At 36.8% G+C, this 16,518-nt stretch overlaps 1 protein-coding gene across 1 annotated transcript in view; it reads left to right on the forward strand.

The window, feature by feature from the left end:
- Positions 1-14,567: 14,567 nt before the first annotated feature.
- CILK1 (ciliogenesis associated kinase 1) overlaps positions 14,568-16,518 on the forward strand; it is an 85,073-nt gene continuing 83,122 nt past the window's right edge. Inside the window, exon 1 of the mRNA XM_074310647.1 lies at positions 14,568-14,638. The gene's annotated coding sequence lies outside the window, so the exon portion shown is untranslated. The remainder of the gene's footprint in view (positions 14,639-16,518) is intronic.

The following is a 16,518-nucleotide window of genomic DNA, read 5'->3' on the forward strand; positions in this document are numbered from 1 at the left end:
AATTCCCCAGTATTTGTTGTAAAAAAGAAATCTGGAAAATGGAGGATGTTGACTGATTTAAGAAAGGTAAATGAACAGATGGAAACTATGGGAACTCTTCAACCTGGACTTCCATCTCCTACTCAGTTGCCTAGAGAATGGCCTCTGTGGGTTATAGACATTAAGGATTGTTTCTATTCTATCCCTCTAGATAAGGAGGATATGAAAAGATTTGCCTTTTCAGTGCCCAGCGTTAACTTAGCTGAGCCTTATAAAAGATATGAATGGACAGTTTTGCCACAGGGAATGAAAAACATCCCTACTATGTGTCAAATGTATGTTGCTGCTGCTCTTACTCCAGTAAGAAAAGCATTTCCAAAAGTAATGTTATTACATTACATGGATGATATATTGGGATGTGCACCTGAGGAACAAATGTTAGAAGCATGTCTACAAAAAACCATAGAAACACTAAGGAATTATAAATTGCACATAGCTCCAGAAAAGATTCAAAGACATGCTCCTTTTCAATATTTAGGATATGAAGTATATCCTAAGGTGCTTACAGTACAAAAACTCTCCTTAAGAACAGAGAAGCTAAACACCTTAAATGACTTCCAGAAATTGATAGGAGATATCCAATGGATGCGTCCCGTGCTAGGCTTGACTACCTGTCAATTGCAACCATTATATGACATTTTAAGGGGAGACAGTGCTTTAAATTCACCACGCCAGCTTACAAAAGAAGCTCAAGAGGCTTTGAGACAAGTTGAACTGGCTTTATCCAATGTGGTTGAAAGAGTCACTCAAAAACCCTTGGAAATATCAGTTTTTGCTACACAAGAGGCCCCCACAGCAGTCCTTCATCAAGGAGACAGTGTGATAGAGTGGGTGAACCTCCCAGCACAACCAGAACAAAGCCTTATTCCTTACCCAGTGCTTGTGGCTAGAATTTTATTAAAGGCCATTAAACGAGCAGTACAATTATCTGGGACAAGACCTGATAAGATATATACCTTTTATACTAATGCACAAGTTAATGTGTGCTGCGAAACCATCCCAGAGTGGCAAATTTTATTAGCCATGGCTCCAAATTTTGCACACGGGTCTCCATTAAAGATAACCAGACTGCTACATAATTGGCAATGGATTCTTGAAGAAAAGGTTTCTAAAGTTCCTCTTAAAGGACCAACTATCTTTACAGATGCATCCAAACATAATATTTGCGCTGTGTATTCTCGTGACTTAACTATAAAGAGAGTAATCAGAACTCCTTTTCAGTCCACTCAGCAGAATGAATTGTATGCAATCATTCTAGCTCTTGCTTATTATCCGGGAGACATAAATATAATATCTGATTCAGCCTATTCAGTAGGTGTGGTACAAAGAATTGCCACAGCCCAAATAAAATTTGTAGCCTCCAATATATATCAGCTCTTTAAAGAGCTTCAAGAGCAAGTGAGAAAGCATCCAGGTAAGATTTATATTTTGCATGTCCATTCCCATAGTGGACTTCCAGGTCCTATTTTTGATGGTAATTCAAAGGCAGATAGCCTTCTAACCATGCTGGCCAGTACTCCTTTATTTCAAGAAGCACAAGAGTCTCATTCTAAATATCATCAGGCTGCCCGAGCTTTACGTTTGCAGTTTGGAATAACAAGAGAAGAAGCTAGGAGCATAGTAAAAGCCTGTACAGCTTGCCTTCCTTTCCATGCTCCTACACTCCCTCCAGGGAAGAACCCTCGTGGTTTGAGACCTAATGAAATTTGGCAAATGGATGTGACCCATTATAAATCTTTTGGTCGTCTATCTTTTATCCATGTCGTGGTAGACACCTTTTCAGGATTCACATTTGCAATACCAGCAGCAAAAGAGACAGCCCGAGTGGTCACTGAATTCCTTATACAAGCATTTGCAATTATGGGCGTGCCACAAGCAATAAAAACAGACAATGGACCTGCATATACATCTAAACATTTTATACACTTTTGTGCACAGTATAAGATTTTACACACCACGGGCATACCCTTTAATCCTCAAGGGCAGGCAATAGTAGAGAGAAGAAACAGAGATATTAAGACACTCCTCCAAAAACAAAAGAAAGGGGGAGCCACGGGTAACCCTAGAGAACTTCTAAATTTAGTTCTCTATACCATTAATTTTTTAATTTTTGACAAAGATGCACTGGCTCCAGCAGACAGGTTTTATAACTCACCGGAAGGGCAGTGTCCAGTGCGAGCAGCTCCACTGTCTTTAGATAATCGCCAAGTGATGTGGAGAGACCCAGAAAGTGGTGAATGGAAGGGACCAGATAGGTTAACTGCTTGGGGGAGAGGGTTTGCTTGTATCTCTACAGATGGAGAAGGAATCAGATGGGTGCCAACGAGCCGTATTCGCCTTGTCCATCGGAGAGAGACAGAGCAGACCCTTGAAACGAAGGAGAAGGCCCAAGAAACATCGGGTGGTTCCGTTGCTGACTGTGCCCACCACTGAAAGAACCTGGCAGTTATGGCGTTTGACCCATGGACATCAAAAACTGTTGGACTTGAAAATCCTCAGAAATCATTGGATTCTCTGAGACATCATAAGACTATTGTAGGACTTGAAAGTCTCAGGAATCATTGGATTCTCTGAGACATCATAAGACTATTGTAGGACTGAAATCCTCAGGAATCATTGGATTCTCTGAGACATCATAAGACTATTGTAGGACTGAAAGTCCTCAGGAATCATTGGATTCTCTGAGGCATCATAAGACTGTTGCTGGACTTCAAAAACTTGTGGGGATCATTGGATTCCCTAACATATAAAAAGACTGATGTGGGATTTCAAAAACTTGTGGGGATCATTGGATTCCCTAACAGTGAAGCAATGGACAATAGATTGGTTTTGGACTATCTCTTGGTTGATGAAGAAGGAGTATGTGTGTCTGGTGTCTACATACCCTCCTTCTAGGACTTCTGGAAATCTCTTACAATACCATGTTGATTTATATTGTTTGTTATGTCACTATTTGCATGTACAATTCCTGTTTGTTACACCACATCGAGTCTGCACTGATTGTGGGGAGAGTCACCACTAATAGCCTCTGCGTTATTGCTATGTGCTTGTGTAATAACTCCCATGCTGATGGGTTTGTGCATACTTGTCTCTAATAAGGCCCTTCAATCCAGAAACCCGCTAGCAAATCCCCACTTCTCTTTGGTGCTTCTCATCTCCCTTCCTGAGATGTCAGGGAGGGCGTGATTATCTCCTTTTTAGTGCTTTCATCTCCCCTCCTGAGAAGTCAGGGGGGGCGTGATCACGTCCTTTTTGGGGTTCTCATCTCCCTGAAAGGTCAGGGATGGCGCGACCTCCTGTGGTCTAAAACAAAAGAAAGCGGGAGATGTAAAGGGCTAGAACTGAGCAATGCACTTGGATGATGAAGCACGTGAGACTAATTGCCAATTGGACGGTTCCCTATTAACTTGTTTAAGGTTGACCCTCCCCAGCTGTTCTGTGCTGACTTGATTGGTGAGACAAAGAGAGGGAAGTGACTTGTGTGGGAGGAGCAAGAGAAACTTGGGTGGTGGAACTCACGCTCACTTGCACTCGTGACCGGGCGTTGGAGGCGAAGGTAAAGATCTAGAATAAAGACGTTTAGTGATCCTGACTCTTGCTGATTTCTGGAAAGATAGAGTTCCAGCAGTTTTTTTTAAATTTTATTTATAATTTTTTGACAGTATATATGCATGAGTAATTTTTTAAAATAACATTATCCCTTGTATTCATTTTTCCAAATTATCCCCTCCCTCTCTCTACTCCCTCCCCTTGATGACAGGCAATCCCATACATTTTACATGTGTTACAATAAAACCTAGATACAATATATGTGTGTAAATACCATTTTCTTGTTGCATATTAATATTAGATTCCGAAGGTATAAGTAACTTGGGTAGATAGACAGTAGTGCTAACAATTTACATTCACTTCCCAGTGTTCCTTCTCTGGGTGTAGTTGTTTCTGTCCATCATTGATCAACTGGAAGTGAGTTGGATCTTCTTTATGTTGAAGATATCCACTTCCATCAGAATACATCTTCATACAGCACTGAAGTGTACAGAGATCTTCTGGTTCTATTCATTTCACTCAGCATTAGTTGATGTAAGTCCCTCCAAGCCTCTCTGTATTCCTCCTGCTGGTCATTTCTTACAGAGCAATAATATTCCATAACCTTCATATACCATAATTTACCCAACCATTCTCCAATTGATGGACATCCATTCATCTTCCAGTTTCTAGCCACTACAAAGAGGCCTGCCACAAACATTTTGGCACATACAGGTCCCTTTCCCCTCCTCAGTATATCTTTGGGATATAAGCCCAATAGCAGCAATGCTGGATCAAAGGGTATGCACAGTTTGATAACTTTTTGGGCATAGTTCCAAATTGCTCTCCAGAATGGCTGGATTCTTTCACAACTCCACCAACAATGCATCAGTGTCCCAGTTTTCCCACAGCCCCTCCAACACTCATCATTATTTGTTCCTGTCATCTTAGCCAATCTGACAGGTGTGTAGTGGTATCTCAGAGTTGTTTTAATTTGCATTTCTCTGATCAGTAGTGATTTGGAACACTCTTTCATATGAGTGGATATAATTTCAATTTCATCATCTGAGAATTGTCTGTTCATATCCTTTGCCCATTTATCAATTGGAGAATGGTTTGATTTCTTATAAATTAGGGTCAGTTCTCTATATATTTTGGAAATGAGACCTTTATCAAAACCTTTAACTTTAAAAATATTTTCCCAATTTGTTACTTCCCTTCTAATCTTGTTTGCATTAGTTTTGTTTGTACAGAAACTTTTTAGTTTGATGTAATTAAAATCTTCTATTTTGTGATCAATAATGATCTCTAGTTCTCCTCTGGTCATAAATTCCTTCCTTCTCCACAGGTCTGAGAGGTAGACTATTCTCTGTTCCTCTAATCTATTTATGATCTCATTCTTTATGCCTAAATCATGGACCCATTTTGATGTTATCTTGGTATATGGTGTTAAGTGTGGATCCATATCTAATTTCTGCCATATTAATTTCCAGTTTTCCCAACAGTTTTTTCCAAATAATGAATTTTTATCCCTAATGTTGGTGTCTTTGGGTTTGTCAAAGACTAGATTGCTATAGATGTACCCTTTTTTGTCCTTTGTATCTAATCTGTTCCACTGATCGACTGGTCTATTTCTTAGCCAATACCAAATGGTTTTGGTGACTGCTGCTATATAATATAGCTTTAGATCAAGTACACCTAGACCACCTTCATCTGACTTTTTTTTCATTAGTTCCCTTGCAATTCTCGACCTTTTATTCTTCCATATGAATTTTGTTGTTATTTTTTCTAGGTCATTAAAATAGTTTCTTGGGAGTCTGATTGGTATAGCACTAAATAAATAGATTAGTTTGGGGAGTATTGTCATCTTTATTATATTTGCTCGGCCTATCCAAGAGCACTGAATGTCTTTCCAATTATTTAAATCTGAATTTATTTTTGTGGTAAGTGTTTCGTAATTTTGCTCATATAATTCCTGACTATTCTTTGGTAGATGGATTCCCAAATATTTTATATTCTCAACATTTGTTTGGAATGGAATTTCTCTTTGTATCTCTTGCTGTTGCATAAAAATGGTTTTTTGAAGAAGGAAATCATTTGAGATTACTAAAATATTTGAGTAGTTTTTCAAATGCAACGCAGTTGATTCTCCTCCACTTCAGTTTTGATTCCATTTTGTCCATCTGTCATACTTCTATAAATATATAGCTATAGATATGTAGATATATATCCTGATAGGCCAGTTTGATAAAATTGTGGTCTGGGGAATTTGTATTTTTTCATTTGTCTAATGTAATTCTAAATGTAATTGGTTAAACATATCTCTAATCCTGCTAAACTGGGCAAAAGAGCAAAAGAGGATAGAGAGGAAGGTCCTGTGGACTGGTGTTTTCTGTACACCTTTTAAAGTACCAGTTATGTTATTCCTCAACAAAGATTTGCCACTAAGTTAATACTCAGATCTCACTGAGAAAATGGGTGCTAGGGAGTACTATATAAAATATGGTGGAAAAAAATGAATTGAATTCAAGAGAAATGAAGAAAACCTGAGAGAGAGAGAGAGAGAGAGAGAGAGAGAGAGAGAGAGAGAGAGAGAGAGAGAGAGAGAGAGAGAGAGAGAGAGAGAGAGAGAGAGAGAGTTAGAGTTTGTGTGTGTGTGTGTGTGTGTGTGTGTGTGTGTGTGTGTGTGTGTGTGTGTATAGATGGATTTTGTCTCTCTTTCACGGTGAAGTGGGCTTCCCTTCACCCCTCCCCACCTTTTTCAAATATAGTTGCTTTTAAAAACAGGTTGCAACAATGAGGTAATTTAGTCCAATTCTAATAGACTTGTGAGGGAGAGAGCCATTTATAACCAGAAAGAGAACTATATGGACTGAATGTGGATCACAATATAGTATTTTCACCTTTTTGTTGTTATTGTTATTTGCTTTTTTTTTTTTTCTTTCTCATTTTTTTCCCTTTTTGATCTGATTTTTGGATTACTTGCTATCTAGGGGAAGGGAGTGAGAGGAAGGGAGGGAGAAAAATTTGGAATAGAAGGCTTTGCAACGGTGAATATTGAAGGCTATTTTTGCATTTATTATGAAAATAAAAAGCTATTAAAATAAAAAAAAATAAACAGGTTGCAATCTAAGAATCCTGAAAAGAAAATCACACTTGTTATTTGGGAAATCTCTAAGGAAAAATTATCTTTTCCCCTTATCTCTTTCCCCCTTGTCCTCTTTATACTTGATACCAGATAATCCAGGGTTTCCTAACATAGAACACATGAAGAATCCCCTCTCCTCTGATAGATTTTGAGGATTCCATGTACTTATGTAGGGAAAAAACACATTTTCACTAACTCTTTACTGAAATTTAGCATTTCCTTCAATTATGATTTTTTAAAATCTTTTTCTGATCCATAAGTTTTATCAGACTATGAAAGTCATTGGAAGTTTAAGAATTCCTGCCCTATAATTGTAATTATTCATTTCTTTTCAGCTTTATTATTAATTGTGAAATTAGATTCCTGATGGGATTGACAGACTTCCTACTTCATATTTTCATAATACCAAATTGGAAATATTCTGCCTTTTTTTATTATAACTTTTTATTGACAGAACATATTGCTTGGGTAATTTTTTACAACATTATCGCTTACACTCATTTCTGTTCCGACTTTTCCCTTCCCTCCTAACACCCTCTCCCCTAGATGGCAAGCAGTCTTATACATGTTAATTATGTTATAGTATATCCTAGATACAATCAATATATGTGTGCAGAACCGAACCGTTCTCTTCTTGCACAGGGAAAATTGGATTTAGAAGGTAAAAATAACCTGGGAAGAAAAACAAAAATATAAACAGTTTACACTCATTTCCCAGTATTCTTTTTCTGGGTGTGGCTGATTCTGTCCATCATTGATCAATTGGAACTGAATTACATCTTCTCTTTATCGAAGATATCCACTTCCATCAGAATACATCCTCATACAGTATTGTTGTTGAAGTGTATAATGATCTCCTGGTTCTGCTCTGTCTCTCCAAGCCTCTCTGTATTCATCCTACTGGTCATTTCTTACAGAACAATAATATTCCATAACATTCATATACCACAATTTACCCAACCATTCTCCAATTGATGGACATTGATTCATTTTCCAGTTTCTGGCCACAAAAAGGGCTGCCACAAACATTTTGGCACATATAGGTCCCTTTCCCTTCTTCAGTATTTCTTTGGGATATAAGCCCAGTAGTAGCACTGCTGAATCAAAGGGTATGCACAGTTTGATAACATGTTGGGCATAATTCCAGATTGCTCTCTAGAATGGTTAGATTCATTCACAACTCCACCAGCAATGCATCAATGTCCCAGTTTTTCTGCATCCCCTCCAACATTCATCGTTACTTTTTCCTGTCATCTTAGCCTATCTGACAGGTGTGCAGTGGTATCTCAGAGTTGTCTTAATTTGCATTTCTCTTATCAATAGTGATTTGGAACACTTTCATATGAGTGGAAATAGTTTCAATTTCATCATCTGAAAATTGTCTGTTCATATCCTTTGCCCATTTATCAATTGGAGAATGGCTTGATTTCTTATAAAGTCAATTCTCTATATATATTTGGAAATAAGGCCTTTATCAAAACCTTTAACTGTAAAAATGTTTTCCCAGTTTGTTGCTTCCTTTCTAATTCTGTTTGCATTAGTTTTGTTTGTACAAAGGCTTTCTAATTTAATGTAATAAAGATTTTCTATTTTGTGATCAATAATTATCTCTAGTTCTTCTTTGGTCACAAATTCCTTCCTCCTCCACAAGTCTGAGAGGTAAACTATCTTGTTTCTCTAATTTATTTATGATCTACTTCTTTATGCCTAAATCATGGACCCATTTTGATCTTATCTTGGTATATGATGTTAAGTGTGTGTCCATGCCTAATTTCTCCCATACTAAGGAAATATTCTGCTTTTAAAGATTTTAGAAAAAAATTTTCCCCCCATAAGGTTTGTAACTTAAAATTCAGAACTGACATATTACTACATCATTGTGTTGGGGAGGGAAGAAAGGGCAGAAAATCATGAAAGTAGCATGTGATTAAGCACATTAAACCCCCAAATTGTCATAACATATTCCCTCACTTTATCCTCCTCTGCTTTTTTCTAAAACTGAAATTCTAAAGTGATTTTTAGTTCTTAGGTATAAATGCTCAATAATAAGGAACGATTTCGGCTATAGCAATGTCTAAAAAGAAATTATACTTTTTAGCAGTCCAGACAGATGCTGGGAGTATGAGGGCAACCTGAACTTGAAAGAGATACATAAATGGATAAAGAAACACTCAGGACAACTTTTTAATCAGTGATTTTGGGTATAATCTGACTACCGATCCCATCTTGTTGCAGATCCCTACATGCACTGCTTCCCTTTTAACTAAATAAGGTAACAGTGAAGCATGCTGGGATCTGTAGTCTTACAAAGTAGTGTTGCATGCTGGATCTGACACAAGCCACTAATTCTTTATCTCTTAAAGGTCTAGCACATTTATTTAATTTCTGCTAAGGTGCAACCTAATTTTGAGGCTCTTAACTACTCAAGTGTTCTCTTACTTTGAGAACCTAAATCTTTTGGAAACTACTTCAGGGAGAAAATTCATGCTCCATGAAAAAAAATCAATTTATTAGTAGGTAGAAGTAGGGCCTAAATGTTAAATCTTTTACTTTATATTTTTAGATCCAGGAAATATATCAGTTCGGAAATGGAGTTGAAGGTGACTGTCACAGTAGGATAGTGACAGTGAGAAAGGGACAGACAGATAACAAATGCCATATTTTTGTATACCTGGGGCCTACCTGTGGATTCAAACCTTGGAGCTCCTTCTTAAAATTGTGTTTTAGCACGAGAGGAACTAGAATTTAAGCATAATCTCAAAATATTAATCTGTGTCAGTTGACACAGTACATTTTTTAAAAATCCATTAAGGCTAAGAAAATAAAGGTAGTAGGATGGAAAATTTTATTCCAAAGTAAGATTATTATATTTTGGAGGTCAGTTGAGATATCTGGTTCTTCTTTGATAATATCCCAAGAGTAAAAAGTGCCCTTGAACTATTAGAGTCCAAAAATTTAGTTAGAACATTTAATTAAATTTAGTTACAAATCTCTTGAGGAAATCACCATTCTTCCCTCTACTTCTTCCCATTATTAAAATTCACAAATTCAGTTTTGAAATTAAAATGATATGGGGGAGGGACTGGAGACTTTTAAAGAAACAATGAATCCCCTGTCTTAGAATAAAAAAGGTTTTGTTTGCAAACAGGATGTGAACAATTGAGCAGTCCTCTGAACCTGTCAACTTTCTGCTTGTCAAAATATTCCATTGTGGCCTATCCAGTCTGGCAATATAGGTTTTATTTTGCTTGACAATGCTATAATGAAGTAAGAATTTTTAAAAACATATATGATTTCATTAAAATAGCTAACTCATAGTTCTTGATTTTCTATTCAATGCTAGTGGCCTAAATAATATCCTCAGACTTTATTCAAGCATCAGTCTTCTCCACACAGACATGAAAATTTCCAGAATGTAAGCCTAGTGGTTAGTTTCCAGGACCAGGAAGTAGTCCACTTTGACTCTTTCCCCACCAAAGAAAAGTACAAGTTACCCAAGAGGCTATCTGACTGCCTCAAGTAGTATGTTTCTTCAATATAATGTTTGTATCATTGATTTTTAACTCATTTTTAAAGGTAAGGATTAAATTCCTTTTAAAAAAAATGCTTTGTGTTAAGAATAAGAGTTCTTAGCAGTGAGTGAAAGTCTGGACAATTTTGACCTTATTTCAGAAGGAGTAAGAGTAAGAAGAGAGGAAATTTGTTTTTTAATTTACCCTGAAAAATATTCTCCTCTTCCAGCTTCATGAATTACAATCTTTTTCATTCTAGTTAAATTCCTACCTTCCACAAGAAGGCTTTTCCCTTCCACCTTACTTCTAGTGCCCTCTCTTAATTATTTCCACTTTATCTTGTATATAGTCTGTTTGTACATAGTTGTTTGCATGCTGGCTTCTCTATTAGACAGTGAGCTACCTTAGAACAGAGACTTTTATCTTTTTTTGTATATCTAGCACTGAACACTGTTTTTGGCACATAATAGACTCTTAATAAATGCTTATCAACTCAACAAAAATGGTGGGCAAAAGCAAGGAGAATTTATGCTGCAGTTTTTATTTGGCTTCCATGGACTCTTCTTACTTTAGCTTCCAGACTTCTTTAAAATTGTCCCAGCTGCAATGATGGTGAATGAAGTAAGTTAAATTCATAGATAACAAAGAAAACTGGAAGGAATATTACAACAAAAATACAAACTACATAATGAAACATAACAAAACAAAAATCGCCAGCAGGGGAGGGGAAACTTTGGATACATATTTCATATTCTTAAATTTAATTAAAATATTTGATTACCTATGTCATATTCTTAAATTTGCAAATTTTGCAAAGGGTCTACTTCTAGTCTGTTACATCTAGATATACTCCTGCCATAAGAGCTAATCTCCCTACTTTGCACAATGTTTAATAATGTCAACTGAATTGAATTGATGTAATTGAAATTTCCTGGACTCACCTTTGCAGAAGTACTCTCCTTTAAAGTTGTGTGTGTGTTTTATTAGACACTATTATTTTCCTGAGTTTATACTGTTGGTATATCATTCAAGAACTAGATATAGACAACTTTTGTTGAGTTGAATTTAATTCATTTTCACACATTTTAAAAATTTAATATGTTTGTAGTAATCATTTAATAGGTATAACATATATGTGTACATGTGGGCATATAAACATATACATATATGTATATGCACACATATTAAAATTTATCTTCAAGTACTTATTAGCTGTATGAGCTTGGGCAAGTCACTTAACCTGCTTGTCTAATTTCCTCAGTTATAAAATGGGATAATAATAGCACTACCTATCCCCTAGGGTTATTGTGAGGATCACAAGAGATAGAAACTAATATTTTTAAAACGTTTAATATAGTGCTTGGCAAGTGGTAGGCACAATATAAATGTTAGCTATTATTATAACTATATATGTTATGATGTAGTTTATATAGACACCAGATGATAGTAGGCACCAAAAGTTGGGGTTTAGTCATGTGAAGAATTCACAAAGACCATTCTCTTTGGCAAAAAGTAGATTTATTTGGGGGAACAAGTTACAGACAAAATGAAGAGATACAATAGACACTAGGAAATAGAATGGGAGAGCATATGAAAGACAAGTTCCTCAGAGGAACTCAAAAGTTACCCAGTAAAAAGGGAGCACCCCATGAGGTTGAGACATGTCCTTAGCTGGCAGGCTAAAACCTGGAAGGGATATAGCAGCCTAAAAGAGTTAGTTGGCTATAAGGAGAAATGGGGTCAGGAAAAACACCACAAGGCATAGTGGGAAAGGAAGGTTGCCATAAGGTATGGTGGGGTTAGGAGATACCTCCTCCATGGGGAAGGGGAAAGGAAAAAGACACCACCAGGCAGAGTCCTGTGGCTGATTGACCAAAAGGAAGGCAACAGCCATGCATGGGAGGGACCATTAATAAATTTATAGGGAAAATTTAACCTCAGGGACATGACTGGGATTTCTGATAGGACATGGTAAGGTGAGACTATCCAAGACCCTTATAGAGGGTGAGTTTCAAGTGTTTGACATAACTTGGATTTCTGACTGGACCACCTCCCCAGAAGGTGGGACAAAGGAGCTAAACTGATCAATGTCAGTACCTTTTTCCTGCTTGCCTCGGGAATCAATTCTTCAATTTCTCTCTGCCCAACACATTATTCAGGACCTCATCAGTTAGACAAATATTTATTAATGAATCCTAAAAATTATGAATCGGAATTCTTAAGTTTAATTTATATAAATAAAACCCCAAATATAGTTAGTTCTTGGCTTTTACTTTTGAGTTCTATTTCAGAAATCTTTTTTTTTTTTTTTTTTTTTTTTTTTTTTAAGTTTTCCTAGAGCTAAGGGATCTCAGAAGCCTCATTTTTGGGATAAAAGAAACCAAGGCCTAGACAGGTTAAATGACTTACGCATAGTTAGGAGGAGTCAGAGGCAGTATTTAAACTCGGATCATCTGATTGAGCCGTCCTGTGTCTGTAGCCAAATGTTAGAATTTTGAAATTAAAAACAGTATCTATTTTCAACCCTTAGCACTGTATGTAGTTGAAACTTTACAATAATGCTGGATATATGTGATAGAATCTTCTCTCTCCCACAGGGGTAAAAGTATATATGTGTGAATTTGTATGTATTTATTAATAGTATATTTATTCTTTGTGTGTGTGTGTGTGTGTGTGTGTATACACACACACACACACACACACACATATACTTGCTTTTCCTCAGAATATATGTTCTTTGCAAGTAGCAATTATTTCATTCTTTATATCAACAAATAAGAATACATATTGTTTGACAGTAAATCAATCAAATATTTGTTAAATGGCCTATTATGTGTCAGGGGATGATGCCTTGGGGATATAAATTCAAAAAAACAATCCCTACTTTCAAGGAATATACATTCTAATGAGGGAAACAAGTACACAAACTATATGCAGAATAAATATTATATTAATAAATGCATACATATTCACACATATATACTTTCCAACCCTAGCGTCATCTGATTGGATGGCTCCTCAAAAATCTCCATTTAAGAGGGCCACTCAGGACAGCCAAGTCTCATAGCTCCAGAACTCTGGACTTCTACCATAATCCCACACTGAACCTTTGTCTCTCTCACCTCCAACCCCAGTCCCTTTTCAGCTTTAAAAATTTTTTAAATATGCTGAATTCCCCCATTAGAATATAAACTCTTTGAGAGCAAATACTGGCTATCTTTCTATTTGTATTTGTATTCCTAGTACTTAACCTAGTTTTTGCTACATAGTAAGACATTTATTTTTACCCTCTTTCCCCTCTGTTTGAGGTTAACCCCTATCCAGTCCCTTCCTCTTCCCTTAAAAGAAAACCGGAGGGCTAAGATGTTAGAAAATGAACAAGGGTGCAGAAATACTCAAAACCAGCAAGGGGAGCTACAGTGTAACTTTGACCAGGGAATGCTACTAGTTGTCCCTGATTAGAAGCCACATTGGCTTTTGTTTGTTTTTCTCTTGGTGGGTGGAAAGCTGCTCTCTCTCCTGTGATATTTACCATGAGCTCGCTGGCCAGCCTAGGCCCCTTCACTCACAGAACCTCCCAGAGTCCGCAGGATGGACCTCATGGACTCTCCTAGCAGGGTTGGTACCACGTTGGTAGTTATTTTCCGGTGGGGTAGGGGGAGGGCTGTCTCCAGGCTCTGCAAGACTGTGTTTATCCATTGCCCGGGGCTCAGCCTTCTCCAGCCTGCTTTTGAGAAGAGGATTTAAGGACTGAGGATGGCTGCATGTGTTCTGTGAGGGGGAATTTCTCTGTCTAGCAGATCTAATTGTGCAAATGCTTAAACACCAGAGAAAAGGAAGGAAAAGATCTATAAGGGAGGGTTGGCTTTGCATGACTCCTCGCATCAAAACTCTGTTTCCTGGGAGACCGGAAGATTTAGATGACTGTTTTTCTTTCAGTCTTAAAGGGTGAGGAGACACTTTCATGATCTCAAATCTTTTTTGGGGAGTGGAACCCCAAGTAGCTGCACATGGAATTTTCCCGATTAGGCCACTGACTGCTCCACAAAGGGGGAGGGGGGAGGTCTAAGTAGCAAGCCTCACATACTTAGTAGCAACCATTTTTTATCGGCTTTGCAGATGGTGGTTTTATTTCCGACCTTCTTAGCTGGAGTAAGGAATAGTTATGTTTGGAGTTTTCAGAAGCAGTCCCAGTCTTCATATTATCATTTTTTTTTTTTTTAAAGTTCAACTCAGACTTTTAAATGAGGGCTTTTTAAAAATTTAATGTGACTGGGTAGATCAGGGAGGAGTTGGTTTAGTTGGACTTAAAACTAAGTCACATTCTTCTTTTACTAAAGCTGGACTCTGCAGAGAGACATCTGCCACTTTGAGTGTTGAGCTTTGCATGCTGGGCTGAATTTCTCAAGAGGTATGTTCGTTTTGGATTTTTGATTTTGGTCACTGGGTAATGGTTAACCGGAAGTTTCCTATAGACTCGTCATTCTCTTCTCTTCCAATGAATTAGATTGCTGGGCAGCCAGTCCAGTGATACTATATTGTTTTGTGATGATCAGATTTAAAATGCTTTAATTTTGCAAAGCCAATATGCCTAAATCACCAAGAATAATTTGTATGTGGTCTGCCTGCGGACTATATCAGGAATTATTTGACTTTCAAACATTAGAGTTTGAGCTGTCTTTTGCCTTTCTTTGTATTCCCAGCTCTTAGTACTGAATTGGACACTTAATAAAGTGTACTTTATTAAGTACTTAATAAATGTTTATTGGCTAGATGATTTCTCTTTATCAGTTTGATATTTTTTCCTTATTTTAGAGAACCTATGCCTAAAGAGAAGCCCATTGGTTGTATTTATATTTTATTGTAGTTTTAATTCTGTACCACATCCCTCCTGAGGACAAACTATTTCATAAATGCACCTCTGACCTTTCTTAGAACTAGGAATTGTATATTTAGTACTAAAGGGGAGAAAAATTAGAGCCTTTCAACTTCTTAAAACTATTGTTCAGAATTTTTACTTTTATTTTGTTATAGGATTACATGAGTGAGTCCTTAGGATATCTAATATAATCGTATTTATTTGTAGATGAGGAAATAGAAGCTAGAGGAGATTGGGTAATTTGTCCATATTCACATATATCCTGAATGCTGGAGATGCGATTTGAATTTAGGTCCTCTTATTCTAGAACTAGTGTTCTTTCCATCATAACTTCTCAATTAATTAAGTCTATGAAAGCAGGCTGAGTAAAACTAACAATAGAATGACTCATAGAATTTAAGCTTTTAGTGAATCTTATTACTTGAGCAGTTTTCAAAGTGTGGTCTAAAACTATTTTTATAATTATACTAAGGTTAAAACTATTTTTGTATAATACTAAGATTCTATTTATCTATTACACTATTCCTCTCTTTTCCAACTATCATTTTTGTATAAGGTCAGATTTTCTTCTCATAGAGCAAAAAGAAACAAATATTTACTAAATACCTACTGTGTGCCAGGCACTAACCTAAACACTTTACAAATATTTTCTTATTTGATCTTCAAAAAAAACCTTGTAAAGAAGGTGCTATTATCATTATAACACTATTCTTGAGGAAATTAAGGCAGACAGAAGTTAAAGGATTTGTCCAGAGTTATTCAACTAGTGAGTGTGTGAGGCAAGATTTGAACTCGTCTTTTTGATACTAGGCCTAGCACTCTATCCATTGTGACATCTCACTTTCTTAAACTAATACATCAAAAACAGATTTAATGCAGTAGCATATATTAATGTGGTTTGAATACCAACATGATGTAGTTAATGTAGACCCCAAATGATGGTAGGCATCAAAAGTTGGGGTTCACTCATGTGGAGAGTTCACAATGGCCATTCTCTTTGGCAAAAAGTAGATTTATTTAGGAGAATAGGTTACAAACAAAATGAAGGGATACACTGAGAATGATAAATATGAAATAGAGTGGGAGAGCATATGAAAGACAAGTTCCTCAATGGAACTCACAATTACGCAGTAGAAAGGGAGCATGTCCTTAAGCTGGCAGTCTAAATCTTGAAAGGGACTTAACACTCTAAAAGAGTTAGCTGTAAGGAAGAGAAGTGGGGTTGGAGAAGATACCACATGGCTTGGAAGGGTGGGTAAAAGAAAGACACGTGAGCCAGATGCACTAACCCAAAGAAGGCAGCAGCCAAGGGATGGCCCATAAGTAGATTTTATAGGGAAAAATTAACCTCAGGGACAAGTCTGGGATTTCTGACAGGGCATAGCAAAGTGAGATTGCTCAAAACCTCTACA

Source organism: Sminthopsis crassicaudata, chromosome 4, assembly GCF_048593235.1.
Source record: "Sminthopsis crassicaudata isolate SCR6 chromosome 4, ASM4859323v1, whole genome shotgun sequence".
In the NCBI taxonomy this organism is placed as follows: Eukaryota; Metazoa; Chordata; class Mammalia; order Dasyuromorphia; family Dasyuridae; genus Sminthopsis; species Sminthopsis crassicaudata.